Here is a 16,562-nt window from a genome sequence, read left to right as displayed (position 1 = left end):
AGATATCTATGAATAACATTTATAAAATAAAAATAAAAAATTTGTAATTTTTTTTAAACTGAAATTTAAAAACAAAAGTTCATCACATGCATTTTCTTTTCTTTTTAACAAAACATAATATCCATACATTACAATAACAACAATGATCATTGACTCAACAAAAACCTAAATAAAGTTCTTTGATTTAACAAAAGCATAAATAAAGCTCATCATATTCAACAAAAACAAAGTTTCTTGGTCAACAATCCCGACCACTTTCACTTCCTTTTAAAGGAGCGTAATACAAATTTGAACTGTTGTGTAATAACTAATTACAACTCACAATACCGATGTTTTTTGCTTAGGAAGTTCAAAGATATTAAGATTACTTATGTAATTTACTCGGTTTAATATCGGGTATGGATATCCGCGCGTGCGGATGCCATTAAGTCCGCATTCGTATCCATTAATTAGCGGATAGTTAAAATATTCGTTTATTTCATCCACGAATATCTATTAAGGCATCCGCTCTGTGCCCGTGGTGGATTTTATTAGCAGATATCCACATGTGCATATTTTCTTTGCCATCCCTACATGTGTGTTTTGTATGGTGTTTGCTTTTTGTTGCCTTCTGTTCCTTTGTTGTCGTTGTTTTGTTGGGTGTTCTCGTGGTGCTTCTCCCTGCATGTGAAGAGTCGTGGGTTAGCCCTTAGGTATTCTCTTTGGATAGTCTTTTGGCGGCTCTCTTGGTGTATTTTGTGCTATCCGTCTTTTGTTATATATATATATATATATATATATATATATATATATATATATATATATATATATATATTCATTAAAAAAAGACATGGGGATTCCTTGTCACCTTTTATGTTTTTGATTGCAACAAAACTTGTTATTTTATCAGGCTATAAGATTGGAAAAGTAATATGGTTTTAAAGTGGGCGACAAAGATGGGTTCAAAGTTACTCATATATAGTTTGTCGATGACATTTTGATCATTGGTAGAAAGAGTTCGTGTAATATTCATACAATCAAGGTCATTGTTCTGCTCTTTGAACTGATTTCTAGGTTGAAGGTGAACTTTCATAAAAGTTTGTTGGTTTGTCTTAACGTTGATAGTTATTGGTTCAATGAGGCTGCCTTAATGTTGAATTGTAAGACGGTTATGACTTCTTTCAACTATTTGGGTATTCCGGTTGATGATAATACTCACAAATTATCGTTTTTGAATCATGTGGTTGATCATAGACGTATTATCTTATTGGAAGTATTCTAATTTATCTGTGAGGGATCGCCTTATTCTCTTGAAAGTCGCCATAACCACATTGTTGATGTACTTTCTATTCTTTTTCAAAGCTCATTAAGGTACAATATTTAAAATTGAATCTTTATTTAAATACATATTATGGGGGTGAGAGTGACGAGACTCGTAAAATTCATTGGATCCATTGGGACAAAACATGTTTACCGAAAGAAAAATGTGGTTTAGGGGTGAGAAATTTAAGAGCTTTTAATTTAGCACTTTTAAAAAATAGTGTTAAAGGTTAAGGAGAGAGAATGATAGTCTTTGGCTTAAAGTATTTGTAAATAAATAAGAGATTTGAATGGATTGACAAATATGGAAAGGAGAAAATCGTTGTGGTGAATACATATTTAAAGTATTAAGAGGGTGATGAAGGGAATAGAGGAAGACGATTTTGTGAGAATATGTTGAAGAAAATAGGGAATTGACGCAACACTATGTTTTCAGTATGAACCTTAGTTAGGTGGGGAGGTATTAAAGGAATATTTTAGTATATTATTTAGTCTTCCAATTGATCAAAATGTTTATGTAAAAGATATGGTGATTTCAAGTGGTTTGGATAAAGGGGGATGAAATTGGAGAAGAAATTTGTTTGCATTAGAGGAAGAGTTAGCTAAGGGGTGTAGGACTCTACTAGATAACTTTTTGGTGTAGGAAGATGTTCGGCTATGAAACATTAATCCTAATGACATATACTTAGTCAAAGAAGCTTATGAGTTGATCTCTAAGTTTGATTTAACATCAGATTTTTCGTTGGTCAAGATTTTTTGGAATAATTTGGTTTCATGAAAGGCGTCTCTCTTTGATCCGAGATTGTTAAATGATTGCCTTTCAACTATTGATGACTGTGTGCCTGTAGTATAGTATCCCCTTGGTGTATAAAAGGATGTATCATAAATGAAACATCTAAATACTTGTTTTTGATTTTCATGTATCATGTAAGTTATGGTCGGATGTTTTATCTTAAATAAACATTAGTTGTGTTTTGTCAAACAACAACTCTAGCCATGGTACTCGGTATATAGGTTTGATTTCCCCATGGGGAAAAAATTGAAGGAATGTCTTCATTCAATATGGGTGGCTTGTTTTTGGATTATTGAAAGTGGCTTAATCAAGTTATTTTCGATAATCATTATAGTTTTAAAACTTCTCTTGTTGATTTGATGAAGTTTTTTCGTTTGGTCTTGGATTAAGTTAAAGCTATCAATGGATAATTCAATCTATTAGATGCTTAAGTGTGACTACTCTTAGAATTTGATTTATATTTTGATGGGTTGGATGCGCCGTTATGTTTATGTGGTTTTTTTATGACTTTAGTATCCTTTCAATCTTAACTCTTCTTGTGTCAGTTGTGACTTTTGTATCCTTTTAAAATGAAGTGACCATTGGTGAATTACTATTCAGCAATATATTATAACGTGTGAGTACTTTTCACGCCTCTGTCATGCCTTTCGATTGGTAGGTAGAGTTTTCAGCTCCCATAGTCATCACCTTTACTGCGCGGGTGTAGTCTCCTTCTTCACCTGCGACTGCACCAAAATCTTTTGCGCAGGCTCTAACCGCATCACATAATTCATCTTCGAATGACAATTTGCTTCAGCCGTCCATAAGAGGTGAGGCTGCTTCTATCAAGATTTCACAGGAACCGTATGAGAAAGGCATCGAAGTTTGCAAGAGCAGCCTTCGTGGGGAGACTCGTGCTGAATAAGGGAAACAAACCTTATACGTCAAAAGATTTCCAACTAAAACTTCAAAAGAAATGGAAGACAACACGATCTTGGACCATGATTGCTTTAGGTAAGGGGTATTTTGAGTTTTCTTTTACCTCATATTGATTTACTTGTTGTTTGGCCATTGGACACCGTTAATTTGAAACCTAGTGTTTTACGGCTTTTTGAGTTGACAAAATATTTCATTGCACATACACAACGAAACACGCATGCTCAGGTGTGGATTCAGTTGTGGGAATTACCTTAGGAATATTGGATGGAAAGGACCCTTAGTGCGGTTGGAACGCCGTTGATTATTGATAATGCGACCAGCAAACACATTTTTGGCCACTATGCTAAAGTCATAGTTGACATGGATTTTCCCGAAAACTTTTTCATGATATTGTGGTTGAGCGAGATGGTTTCTCTTTTAGTGTGAAGGTGGCTTATGAATGGCTCCTGGATTTTTGTTCCCACTGTCAGAATATTGGTCATAATGTTACCTCCTGTTGTTCGCTATATCCCCATAAGGACATAAATGTTGTTAAGGAAAATGTTGCTAATGGTAAGAAGCAAGTTCCAGTGAGTAAACTTGATTGGGTGCCTAAAAAGGATAATCCATCCGACATTCCAAGGCGTTTGAAGTTCCACTGAAGACATCACCACAATCTAGTGTCCTGGTGTCCGAAGCAGCAAATACACACATGGATATTGTCACCATTCCTAAGGATGTTATTGAATCTCACCCTCGAAATGATGTTGATTTGGGCGCAGGCCAACGAGTTACCACTACTTCCGAGCAGTTCGCCATTTAAGGTAAATCTGACACTTCTTTTCGTATGCCTCTTGACAATGTTACATATGAAGTTCTTAGGTCATCACCTCGCGAAGTGATCCCGGACCAGCAGCCAGTTTTGGAGCCCGTGAATAATGCCTTGGATATTGAGGCGGTTTCAAGTCATCCCACACAACAAACTTCGCATAACACAATGGATCTTCAATTGCGACGTGAACTTGACCTTGTTTAGCATTTAGTGATTGCCGGTAAAGATGCAGATGTTCATTTCACACCTTACCTTACTAAATGTCATAGGAAGAAGATTACTAAGGCAGCCGGATATCAAACCCGTTCTATGGGTCCACCTCCTAGCCCTTCCAAATGAGAGTTTCTTTAGTATTTGGTTGTCTGCTTATTTTCTCCAAGGGTTTTGGCCTAGTCCCCCTCTTGTACACATTATTTTCTCCTTTATTTTTTAATAATATATAGAGTAGGGGGTAGAGGATGAAGGTTACAATTGGATGTCAACCTAGTTGGAATATTTGTATAGCCTCTTAATTCCCTCCCTACTTCTTTACTCATAAAAGAAAATTCTCCTGTACTTGATGTTGACAAGGTGAAGCTTTAGGTCTTATCTATGCTATGAAGTGGGTATTTGATTTGGAGTTAGAGCAAGTGGGTTTTGAGCTTGATTATAAATGCACACTGGAGAGCTTTTTCAGAAGAATTCTGCTCTTTACCTAACACATTTTGCTCATTCTCAACTGAAATTCAAAAAAATACCTTTGCGTGAGTTAACTCGCGCTAGTGTTAAATCTGCGTAATTTAACTCACGCTGCGTGACTTAACTCACACAAAGATTTACAGTAGCATAAGTTAACTCACGCAGGAGCATTATAGGCATATTTTAGTTGGAAATGAGCATTTTTGGTTGGGTAAAGAGCCGAAATCTTTTCGGAAATAAATCAAACGCCCTTGAATTCGGTGATATTATTAATAAATGTGGACTTGTGTTTAAAAATCATTTTGTAAACTCTGATGTTGAGTCTCAGGCATTTGTGAGAGTTGACACATCTCTTGTTTGATTCCATATTTTCATTGATATCTCAACCAGAGATAACTCAAATTGTAAGAGTTATTCGTAGCCATCAGCCAAGCATGTGTTATGGACCGACGCATGAAACACTTTTACAAGACAGGGTCGTGACAAACTCCACGTGCGTCCTATAACTCAAATTTCTTTAGATTTAAAAAGTAAAAGCTTTCACATGTTATGTTTACGTCAATATTTATAAGTGCGTTACTGCACAACAATATTTTTTATTTGAAATTATTGAAGGAGAATGCTAACAAGTTATTTATTATTTAAGATTATTGTATAAGGTTTGCTGAAAAAAATAGTATTGTTTGAGGTTTTGTTTGCAAGTTTGGAGGGGAAATGATATTGAGAACGAAATGTTTTGGGGGTTTATTTTTTTTATATAATACAAAATTCTTTTAATTTGAAGGAACTCAAAAATTATATTGAAGGAAGATTTTTGGAAGGTTTACATGAATTCTCCTAATTTAATCTACGTAGTTATAATATTTTAAAATTTAAAATATATTAATCTTAAGTATTAATTTATCATTCTTTAAAAATTACTCTTTTAAAAAATGCGAAGGATTTTACCATTTCTCCTATACTTCCAACTCTCCAAAGTTTTCCTTTCCTCTCATCTTCAAACTTCCAAACAAAGCCTAAGAAACTAAAAATGGTAGTTTTGTATGCCGGAAAATCTTATAAAAAGTGAAAGTCGAAGAGATTTTTATAAGTTCTAAATTTGAAAAGGGTTAAACATATTTTTATTTCTTATAAATTTCAAAATTTGTTTTAATTTTCTTTGATCTATTTTAATCTCGGCTAGTCAACTCATGTTTCCTCTTTTAATTTTTGAAAGATTTTGTGCAAACATGTTTAGAATGTTTTAAACATCAAAAGTTCAAACTAACATAAATTTAGACCTAAATTCCCTAAAAAAAAAAAAATTGGGAAGTTTTCTTTAGAGAGAGGATTGTATAGTAAAAATAGGCACACATAATCACCGTAAAACTACTACTCCCTCCGTCTTTAAATAATAGTCGTTTAAGGTTGATGCACAGTTATTAAGGAAATGATTAATTGTGTTGATTTTGATGGTAAAATTAGTATCATTTACTAAAACACCCTTATTAATTGTAGTTAGTGGAGTAGTTAATTTGGAGGAAGTTCAATAAATAAAGGTATTATAATGGAAAAAAATAATAAACGCTGCATAAGTATTCTAAAATGACAATTATTTTAAGAAAAAGAAAAATAGATTAAAAGACAATTATTGTGAAACGGAGGAAGCACCGCAAGAAAAGAATATCAAACACAGTTAATGAACCTGTAGAACATGAAAAAGATGAAATGAAATGTGATCTATATGTTGTGTGGAAATGATCAGGGAGACACAGAAATGTCTTAATAATTACAGTACAGTAGTTGCTTGTAACAGGATCATTCTGTAGTAACTTTTAAAGCACTGCTGCTAACTACTCTTTCGTTTTTTCTTAAAGCAACCCAAAGCTGCCATTCCACCAGAAGAGACCAACTATACTTAATTTGGTAGATGGTTCATAAATGCTTTGTTGCACAAGTAAATATCTATTACCTTGTTTCACACTCAGTCTCACATTCTCAAGTTTTCAATAGTTTGGAAAAACTTTTGTCTTCCACTCTTTTAAAACAATATATTAAAGGAAAATGCTAACAAATGTTGATGAAATACTAGTTAACGAACAAAATATTTAGAAATTTATGTAGTTAAATTCTTAAAAGTATAGAAGAAAATGTTATTATTCGTCTATTCAATGAGAATTGTTTAAACGAGAATGAATTTTTTTAAACAGCGAATGTCGGTATCTTTAACTCTCTCCTCTTATATGAACCACAAAGTCTTATTTTTTGAATGAGAAATGTTAATACGTTAATTGTTTAGTTAGAATTTCTCCTTTGTCAGAAATCAAATTGTTGATAATTAACTTTTTAACTTTTTTAATCCCTTAACTCAACCAAGTGAACTAGTAATCCCTAACAACCAATCATTATATCTCTTAACTAGAATGATATAAATTTAAAATAAATGAATAATATCATGGTGCATTTCAAATCCAAACAGTAGGCATAACAATGAAGCGGGGAGGAGATGGAGTTTACCTTCCTCGTCTTCATACCCTACTCATATACTTACCTGTTACTATATCCAGTGGGGATGAGGAATCAAATTTCATCCCCATCCCGACGGGTTTGGGTATCCCCCATCCCTCTCTGTAGTGGATAATTTTTTTAATTAAAGTAAGTATTTTTTAGCCCCGAGCACAATGTTGTAATGCATTATTCAACAAAGAGATTATGACGATCAATGACTGTAGTGATGGAGAAGAGAGGGGCTGAGAGTGTGAGATATGGAAGGAAAAAAGAGATAACTATGATAAGTGAGTGTCATCTGAAAGACTGAGACTCTGACTTTGGGAGTGAAATGATTTAAGATTTGGGTTTTTATTTATATGAAAGAGTAATAAATTGATTTTCTACATTCGCGATGGGGTGGGTGCCTATATCTCTTTTACCCGTATCGTACCCGTGTTTTAGAATCGGAGAAAATCAAACTCATTCCCAAACTCAGTCAAAGCGGAGAAAATCCGTCAAATTGTGTTTGATTCAAGCGAGTACTCACATGTATAGGTTTTGTTGTCGTACCTACCAAACAAATAGCGAACTTAATTAATATTTCATAGATATTTTATTGGTAAAAAAATTCATACATATTTTTAAATAATGATAACGCGGGGATTAGATTATTAGATTAACACTAAAATTTTAAATATCAACTTAATATTTATTATCTAAACAATAGTGAAACTTTGTTTTCGTTTTCATTTATTTTTGGAAAGCAAATTCTATTCTATTTTATCTACGCACTTAATAGAAAGGGGGACAAAGTGTTGTCTTGTCCTAAAGGTAGTGATCAAATAAAGGAACTTCCCAATTTACAACTTTGGGATGACCATTCCACTATAAGCACATAGGACTTATGATGGAATGATAAGAATATGATTGTCCCCATTGTTCTAATTATAATCAGATGCATTTTAATTTGGATTGTCATTTTGGTCATATTCGAGACTCACTTTGCCATGATTCAATTTCTATGAAAGAACTACCCTAAACAAATATAAAGGCTATTTAACAGGTTTTAGGACCCACACAAATTAGAAATAACCTAACTTTTTTAAGATATGCTAATCATTCTAAAGACATAAAGTAAACTAGAGGGAACTGCTTTGACATGTTCACATTCATGGAAACAGAAAAGGGTATACACACTTATTGATAGTTGATGCATATATTTTCTAAAAAAAAATATTGTGTACTAGTTTTTATGATAAACTACTTTTATGTACTAAAATACCTCTATTAATATAACTGTTAATGAACTAATTATATGAGTTGAGATATGATGAATAAGATATATCAATAAAAAATTAATGAATATTTCAATATTATTCTGAAAAAGATTAATATTACTACGTCCATTTCATAATATAAATACTCTATGGACGAAGTTCAATGGGTGGCTACATTAACAACTTTTAACTTAATGGATGATTTCCTTAAAAATATTATGAATAGTTTTGTAATTTTATGGTCAATCAAGTTCTTTCAAAAACTAATAGTGAGAGATTAGAATGTATATATAGACCTTATGATGTTTTCTATTCTCTTTTTCATCATGCTATTCTAATTAGTTAATTAATTAATTGCTAAAATGATAATTTGACTCTTAGAAATTGTGGTTGGACCTAACACAACCTCATAAAATCGGCTTTTGAAGTGATGAATAACCCCACTTATAAACACATTGTCAGGCCATCACCTATCTGATGTGGGACTCTTAACACGCTCCTCACGACCAACACTATTAGGCTTGGTTCTTGGACATATATGGTGGATGACCTAATGGATCTTGGAAAGACTCTGATACCATCTTAGAAATCGTGGTTGGGCCTAACACAACCCCACAAAACCAGTTTTTAAGGTGAGGATTGCCCCACTTATAAACTCACTGTAGGACCATCACCTATCCGATATGAAACTCTTAACATTAACCATAAAATTTTGTTGGTTAGGGTTTTTTATTTTTAGTTTTCCTTCACGTCTCATTTCGGAATACACATGAGGACAGACTAGACTACAGTTATAAAGAAAGTGCTCTTCTTGAGTCAATAAAGAAAAGAGGCTCTTCCTTGACTAGTCTGGCAAAGTTTTTTGGCTCAAGAAGAACCATTCGTCGGTGCAGAAATCACAATCTAACCTTTTTTTTTTCTTCATGGTGGGGAACATACATATATTTATGATTACATAAAATCAAATGGCATTTTTATAATTGTCTTCACCAAATCCAAATTACCATCATTCTCATCATATAAGCATTCCTAGCAAAGTAAGATGTCACATTCATACTCCACCCAATGCCACACTTGCTACCAACTGTGTCCCGTCACTTTCATAGTGTTACTTCAATAGGAAAATTAACACAAAGATAAACAAACTCTTTAAAAGAATTATAGATCTGATAAGAGATTGTTGACAATGTAAATCCTTAACCCACAAAACGATTTTACAAGGTTACGTTATGTTTTGGACCATTCACACAGCTACACGTGTACAATATTACGTTGTTTCAAGGCTTTGCACGCCAACTCGCCTACGTCATGCCACATTGGAGCACGCCTCCTTGTCGGGATCACGGTACATGTGTTCACTCTCGCTCCTAATCATATGCCGCATAACACAGACGGTTATGCCAAGAGAGCGCGCCTATGTAAGGGTGAACTTGCTTCACCCTCAAGATACACAATACTTTTCGCAACACTTCTAAGACTTTTCTCTCAATTCCATTACTGACTTGATCGTCGGAGTGCTAACGTGCTTGCAGGCACATTTCGTTCCACCGCAAAAGACGTTGGAAGAGAATCAAAATCATCACATTGGTTAACTATTTTTGACCCTTTTAAAGTAATATAAGTTGATGTTATATAATTAACTTTCAATACTTCAAAGTTAATCGAATTTTTAAAATAACAATAGCTTATAAGATAATGCTAACAAAAAAACATTTCTTCTAAATCAATTAAATTAAATAAAAAGAAATTAAAACACATACACCTCTAAATAATTAAATAAAATATAAGAGCGTTACATTATTATCTCTTAAAACATTTTCAACCTCGAAACTAGAAAGTATTAGAATTACTAGGTTAGAGTTCCATCCTTTTAAATAAGATCACAAGATAATATGATCATTTTATAAAGAATGAGGAAGATAAAGTATACTTAAGAACAAATAGAACAAAATATGTATGTATATGTTTAAAGAAAATTCTGAGATCTTACAACTAGTTTACTCTTACATTCAAGAGTACGATACTTTTTGGGGCTTTCTAGTGAAAGTACTGATATGATCACCATCTCTTTTTTGAATAGCATAATATTTTCATATCCATTCTAGGTTGTTTGTTAGATACTTAAATACTTCCAATATATATATGAGAGTTCCATATGAATGCTATTTTTGCTTGAATTTGTTGTCGTTCTTTACGGATGATCGGTTAGGTTATATTACACACGAGACAACTTTTCTTTGGTACCTAGAGCCTTTCAAGCCGGGTGCGGTTATGGTGCATAAGGAAATCCTTATGCACCCTGCATAAATCCAAAATGATTTTGGAGTACAACTCACAGAAACCATTTCCACAGCAAAATGGTTTTGGCATAATTTTATACAAAACATACTATGATATATGCAGAGTGCTGCAAACCATTAAGTACATCTAATGGTTTTGGAATACAACTCACAGAAATCATTTCTGGATTTATGCAAGGTACATAAGGATTTCCTTATGCACCATAACCGCAGCCTTTCAAGCCACCCTGTTATATTCTTATTATCCTTTGTGAAACCACTTTGAACCTCCAGACAAATATTTCTTTCTTTATTAGTGATGAATCATGTCACAATCCTACACTTTAAATGCACCTTGTTTGATTTCACTTGGAGTTAGATAAGTATTATTATGACTGCACATGCTTTGAAACTAAGTTTGGGGTTGCTCTTTGGAATTAACAACATTTTAATTTTGGGATGGGGTAACAGTAGAACACATTTGCCAGAAAAAGAAAAAAAATTGAAAATGTAGATGACCATAGATCACCACAAAAAAAAAATAGAAAAAAAAGAAAGAAAAAAATCAAGAGCAAAAAAAAATGGTCTCTTTAAAAAAATGTATCTTTCTGTCAAAAATAAAAAGACAGATAGTTCTACTGGTTTACCCATCTTGTTTGAATCAAGGAAGGAAGGATGGCAGTGCATTAATGTTTATAAGGAATCCCTACGTTAGTGAACTAAATCCAAGTTCTTTTATTAGCCTACTTTTTCAAAATATATTCACCCTTAACCTAAGTCAAGTTATAACCCTCAAAGTCCTTTAAGTGTGTGAATAACTTTAACTTGACTGTCTGTTTAAAATTGTTTCAAATTTATAGCAAGGTACATTCATGTGACGACTGAAGTGGGCCAATGTCGTGACCAGCCCTACTGGCTTTAGGAGATAAATATGTGTATCTTAGAAAAGAGTATGGCTAAGAATATAGGTTACTTTCACCAAGTCGAACACACTTGAATGTACTGTCGTAAGTTAGTTGTTGCTCTACTATAAATGTGATGAATGATTCCTAAGCACAACTCCCGGAAAGGTATGTTTTTCCTAAAACATGCAAAGAATAAATTATGTTTTTCTTTCGTTACTTGAGGACAAGAAAAATTTTAAGTTTGGGGTCGGGATGACAAGTCATCTTACGTTATTTTCAGTAGGTTTTAACAGCAAAAAGGATGAGTATTAGAAAAATTGCCTATGATTTCAGGACTTTTGTAATGTTTTTTATATTTGAGTCTGTAATTCTAGTTTTCCCGAAACATAGCAATTTTATGGGGTTTTTGAAGTAATTCACGAAGAAATCATGCAAATCGGCGAATCAAGAACATTTGAAGAATTGTGAAGATTTAGGAAGACAAATAATGAAGATTCTAGAGGACTCATGAGACTTACGAGAGGGAGGGATTATGTTCCCAAGTTCCGAGGCAATTTATTTGAAGACGAAGACCTAAAACGATGAAAAATCGAAGAATTTAGACCCATAAAAAGACCCCATGCGCTTAGCACATGAAAAAATTCCTAGGGCATGGATTTTGCAAGCCATGCACCTATAGCATTTTCCATGCGCCTAGGTCATGGTTTGCTCTCCACTCACATGCATTAGGCATGCTAGCCATGCGCCCCGTGCATCTAAAAATGTAAGGCACGAGCATCTTTTCCTGCTTTTATATTGGGTAAATATCACACTTTTAGCCCAAACCCGTGTAGAAACTCTCACTATAAATATTAGTCTTCCTCATTCAGAACTCGTTCAGAACTGTTGTAGTTCAAGAGGAAGGCAACTTTGGAGCTTCATGAGAGTTTCTATCTTCTCCTTGATTTTCTAGGGTATGTTTTTATCTTTAGTAATATGTTTTTAGTTACCATATGTAACTAATTCTTTTTATGTTAGAGTTATAAGATGAACCTCTTTATTTTTGTTGGATATTTATTTAATTTAATGTCGTTTATATTTTATTTATTTTTGTTCGCTGTTAACTTTTATTTAGTTATTTATTTCAAAGGAGCGTAACCCTAGATTAGGTACTTAGATTGTGACAAGGCTTCATATTGTTATTATTATCTTGTTGCTTATATCTTGACATTTATAGCATTATACTAAGGCTTAAATATGAAAATAGTCCCTGCAAATATCTGACATTTTGGTTTTAGTCATGTAAAAATATTTTTTTGATTTTAGTCCCTGCAAATATAAAAAAATTGATTTTGGTCCTTGGTATTTTGTTTTAGTCCTTGTAGAATTGATTCATATTGGATTTGGTCCTTGTAATATGTAGAATATTTGATTTTAGTCCCTCAAAATGAGGACTAAAATGAATATTATAGGGACCAATTTCAATATGAAATGATTGTACAAGGATTAAAACAAAATACCAAGGACCAAAACCAAATATTCTATATTTGCAGGGACTAAAACCAAAAAAATATTTTAACAGGGACTAAAACTAAAACGCCAAATATTTTCAGGGACCATTTCCATATTTAAGCCTTATATGTCTAGGAAGTAATTAGTTAGTAACTAGCGAAAGATATCGAGTGCGAGTTGACCCTAGTAGTAAGTACTTAGGAGGTGACATTACTAATACTGAGTAGTAACTCTGCTGAACCTAGGATGTAACTACTAGTAGTTAAGGAAACAAGCGACTCCAGGAAATAAACCTAGATAGAATCATTCTCTTTTAACATTTGGTAACGTGGACAAGATAGGGCTGCCCGTTTGTAAAACTATTAAGTCTGAGAGAGGGTGTGCTATGAATGTCCTAATATTCGTAGATGGGCTGACCTACTGGAACATTGGTCTTCATTGCCTTGGGAAAACCTGAAACGCCGATTCAGGTTTATGTTTTCAATTACCTTAGAGACGGTAAGACCCCGCACGTAAGGATCATCGTGCGATCAGCAGGTGCAACCAGACTTAGGAGGGATAGACCAAGATAACCGAGATTTATAGACCCCATATGTATGGATCACCGTGTGATCAGCTGGTGCAGCTTACAACCTTCTAGGTTAGTCACGTCCCAACGGGCTCATCACTTGTATAGTCTACTTAAGATAAATAAATGTGATATTACTGTTATTTAATATCCAACAATATAAATAGGGGGAATTCGAAGGATCCTAACCACTGCTTAATTTTGTCATTAATAAGTTACAAATTTATATTTTTTGGAGTGTTTATTTAATTATTTTAAAAATTGAGTACAATTTTAAATAACATTTATATTTTCATGATTAAACAATTTTAAATCCAGAAAATGAGAATAAAAAAAACCCAAAAGGGGTGAAAACACCAGCATAACAACACGTTTGAAGCTTCTGTTATGAATCTAAAACATGCATTGAAACCCATAATCCAAATATGAAAACAAATTCAGACCAATCACAACAACCTCACTCTAATCCCGCACCTTACACACAAACGTGAGAACAATGAGCATGTTTGGGAAGAAAGTATTAGAAGACAGAGATAAAACATAACAAAATTGACCATAATCCAATTCAAATTTCATCCTAAAAAGCAAAATTGATCAAACCCAGCTGTAGTACATCATTAAATTGCAAATTGAATTAATACCCATTTCAAATCACATCCAAAAATGGAAAATTGATATATACCCCATTCCAAATTTGCCTTAAAAACGTCCAACAACAATATGAAAATGAAAACTTTGATGGGTAATCTTTGGCTTCATGGGTGAGAGAACAAAGAGAACATAAGAAGGAAACCATCCCCTCTTCTGTTGTTGTCATCCGTGTAGAAGGAGAATATCGGTGATTGGGGTTTGATTTTTGAGGTGACGTAGTTGAACAATGGAAAAGAGAAGAAGATAGTTCAACATACATCAGTTTTGGACTAAGTATCGTTCCTTGGAATTTTCTATTTCATCCGGTTAAAAGAAGAAAATGAGATTATACAAGTGCTGGAAAAGATGATAATTTCTGGTCAGAAACAGTAAATGGAGAGGTGTGGTGCATAAAGTACAAACAATATTAAAAAACTGATTTCAATTTTGTTATTTTTTTTTCCAAATCCGGTTGCCAACCGACAGGTGGCAGGGAAAAGGACACTTTCCCATGGTGGGAAATGTAACACCCCGTTTTCCCAATATACAAATTTCTTAAACAATTATCAGAGTAAAAACCATAAACGGGATATCACATAGAAACGTAATCCAAAAACAGTTAAATAATAATTTAACCTTCACAATATCTTTAACATAGCAGCGGAATATTTAATTCAAAAATCATAAATCAGTTTGGCACGTAGGCCCCATCAAAATAGTTCATATTCCATAACATAATAAAAATAACATATTATCCACGTAAGAGAATGAAGCATGTTATAGCATATAACCCCATCCCGTTACGTATCAGAGCGACCTAGACGACACAGTGAAGGCAAGGCCAACTCACGAAGCAACTGCACACTAAGCACGATCACCTGCAAGTTACCCATACGAAGGGCAACATTTTCAAGCAGAAGGGGTGAGATTTCATAATAAAATAACATTAATCAATGTAATTGCGAATCATAAATTAACATCAATCATTCCATTATTAACTTTGCATAAATGCTAAACAGTTATCACGTAATCATATAACCAATCATTATAAACAACATAACATAATCAAATAACACTTATCACATAATCACATTTCCATTCATTATCAACAAGGCATCTTAATCATGACAATGTGACAATGCTCCTAGACTCCTTATATGCATGTGGTACCAATCGTCATCATAAGTATTAATATACTTTAATCGTGCGGAGGACAAAGCTCCTATAAAACGTGCGGAGGACAAAGCTCCTAATTTTCGTGGTGAGGACTAAGCTCAATGATATGCTATGCATGGACACATATGAACAAAACATCATAATCATCGTAATCATGTGCATTCAATAACTTGATGCAAAACGTCATCATTTTCATTATATTCATATATAAACATTGCATACTTAGTTAAATAACAACAGCAGCATAGTCAAGTCGCATAACAGCAAGGAGATATCAATATATCAACAACAATTTACTAGAATCATAATCATTTCAATTATATCTTACATATTGCATAATACCTTAATCATGCTCAAATAATATCAACTTAACTCAATAGCTTTACAGACTGCATTAAACGTTATCATAAGGTTTCATTACCAATTAGGGGTTCACTCTGGACCAAAAAGTGCGACACAGATCGCACAAACACATAATCAAGTTCATCCTGGTTGTACTCGCGAGGCGAGAGTACTTACTCGCCATGGCGAGCACCACTCCACTCACAAACTAAGCTTGTTCTGGGTTCCCTCTGATCCTACATTCATTCCTAATCAATACTAGGTAAGTTCAGGTACTCAAAGGCATACAAGATTCAACTAAAAAGGTCGAAACACGAAATATGACATGCACTCTGCCTAAGCTCGCGAGGCGAGGAAGGTTGCTCGCCATGGCGAGTTGAACCAAACAACTCGCGAGGCGAAGGAAAGGGGCTCGCGTGGCGAGCGATGAAGTTCATCACTCGCGAGGCGAGGATCATCACTCGCCGTGGCGAGCGATGAACAGAAGCACGGGCAGACTAGGGTTTTTCTCAAAAATCCCTCACACAACATGGTTCAAAGCCTAATTTTGATTCCAGAATTCATCCTAAACATGTTCTAAGGTTATAGGACGGTTCTTACATCAATCTAAACAAGTTTTACCGTTTGATCATCAATTTTTAGGGCTTTGACCTAATTCCAAAACTTCTCTAAATCAATCCTAACTTGGTCAACTAATCATCAGAATTACAACAATCAATGCTATTGAATTACTAGTCTCACCCTTACCTGGTTATGAAGAAATCGCAGCTCTCTCTATGCTCTTCTCCCTTCTAAGCTTTTTCTCCCTTTTCCAAAAGTTTTCACGTACAATGAGTTTCTAAAATATTAGGTCTTCTCCTATTTATACCTCTTTCTAATAACTTATCTTATCTCACTTTCTCCCCCAAAACTATCTAAAATATCAA

This window comes from Medicago truncatula, chromosome 4 (assembly GCF_003473485.1).
Source record: "Medicago truncatula cultivar Jemalong A17 chromosome 4, MtrunA17r5.0-ANR, whole genome shotgun sequence".
NCBI lineage: Eukaryota > Viridiplantae > Streptophyta > Magnoliopsida > Fabales > Fabaceae > Medicago > Medicago truncatula.
The sequence above is the reverse complement of the archived record's forward strand: the minus strand, read 5'-3'. Positions refer to the sequence as shown.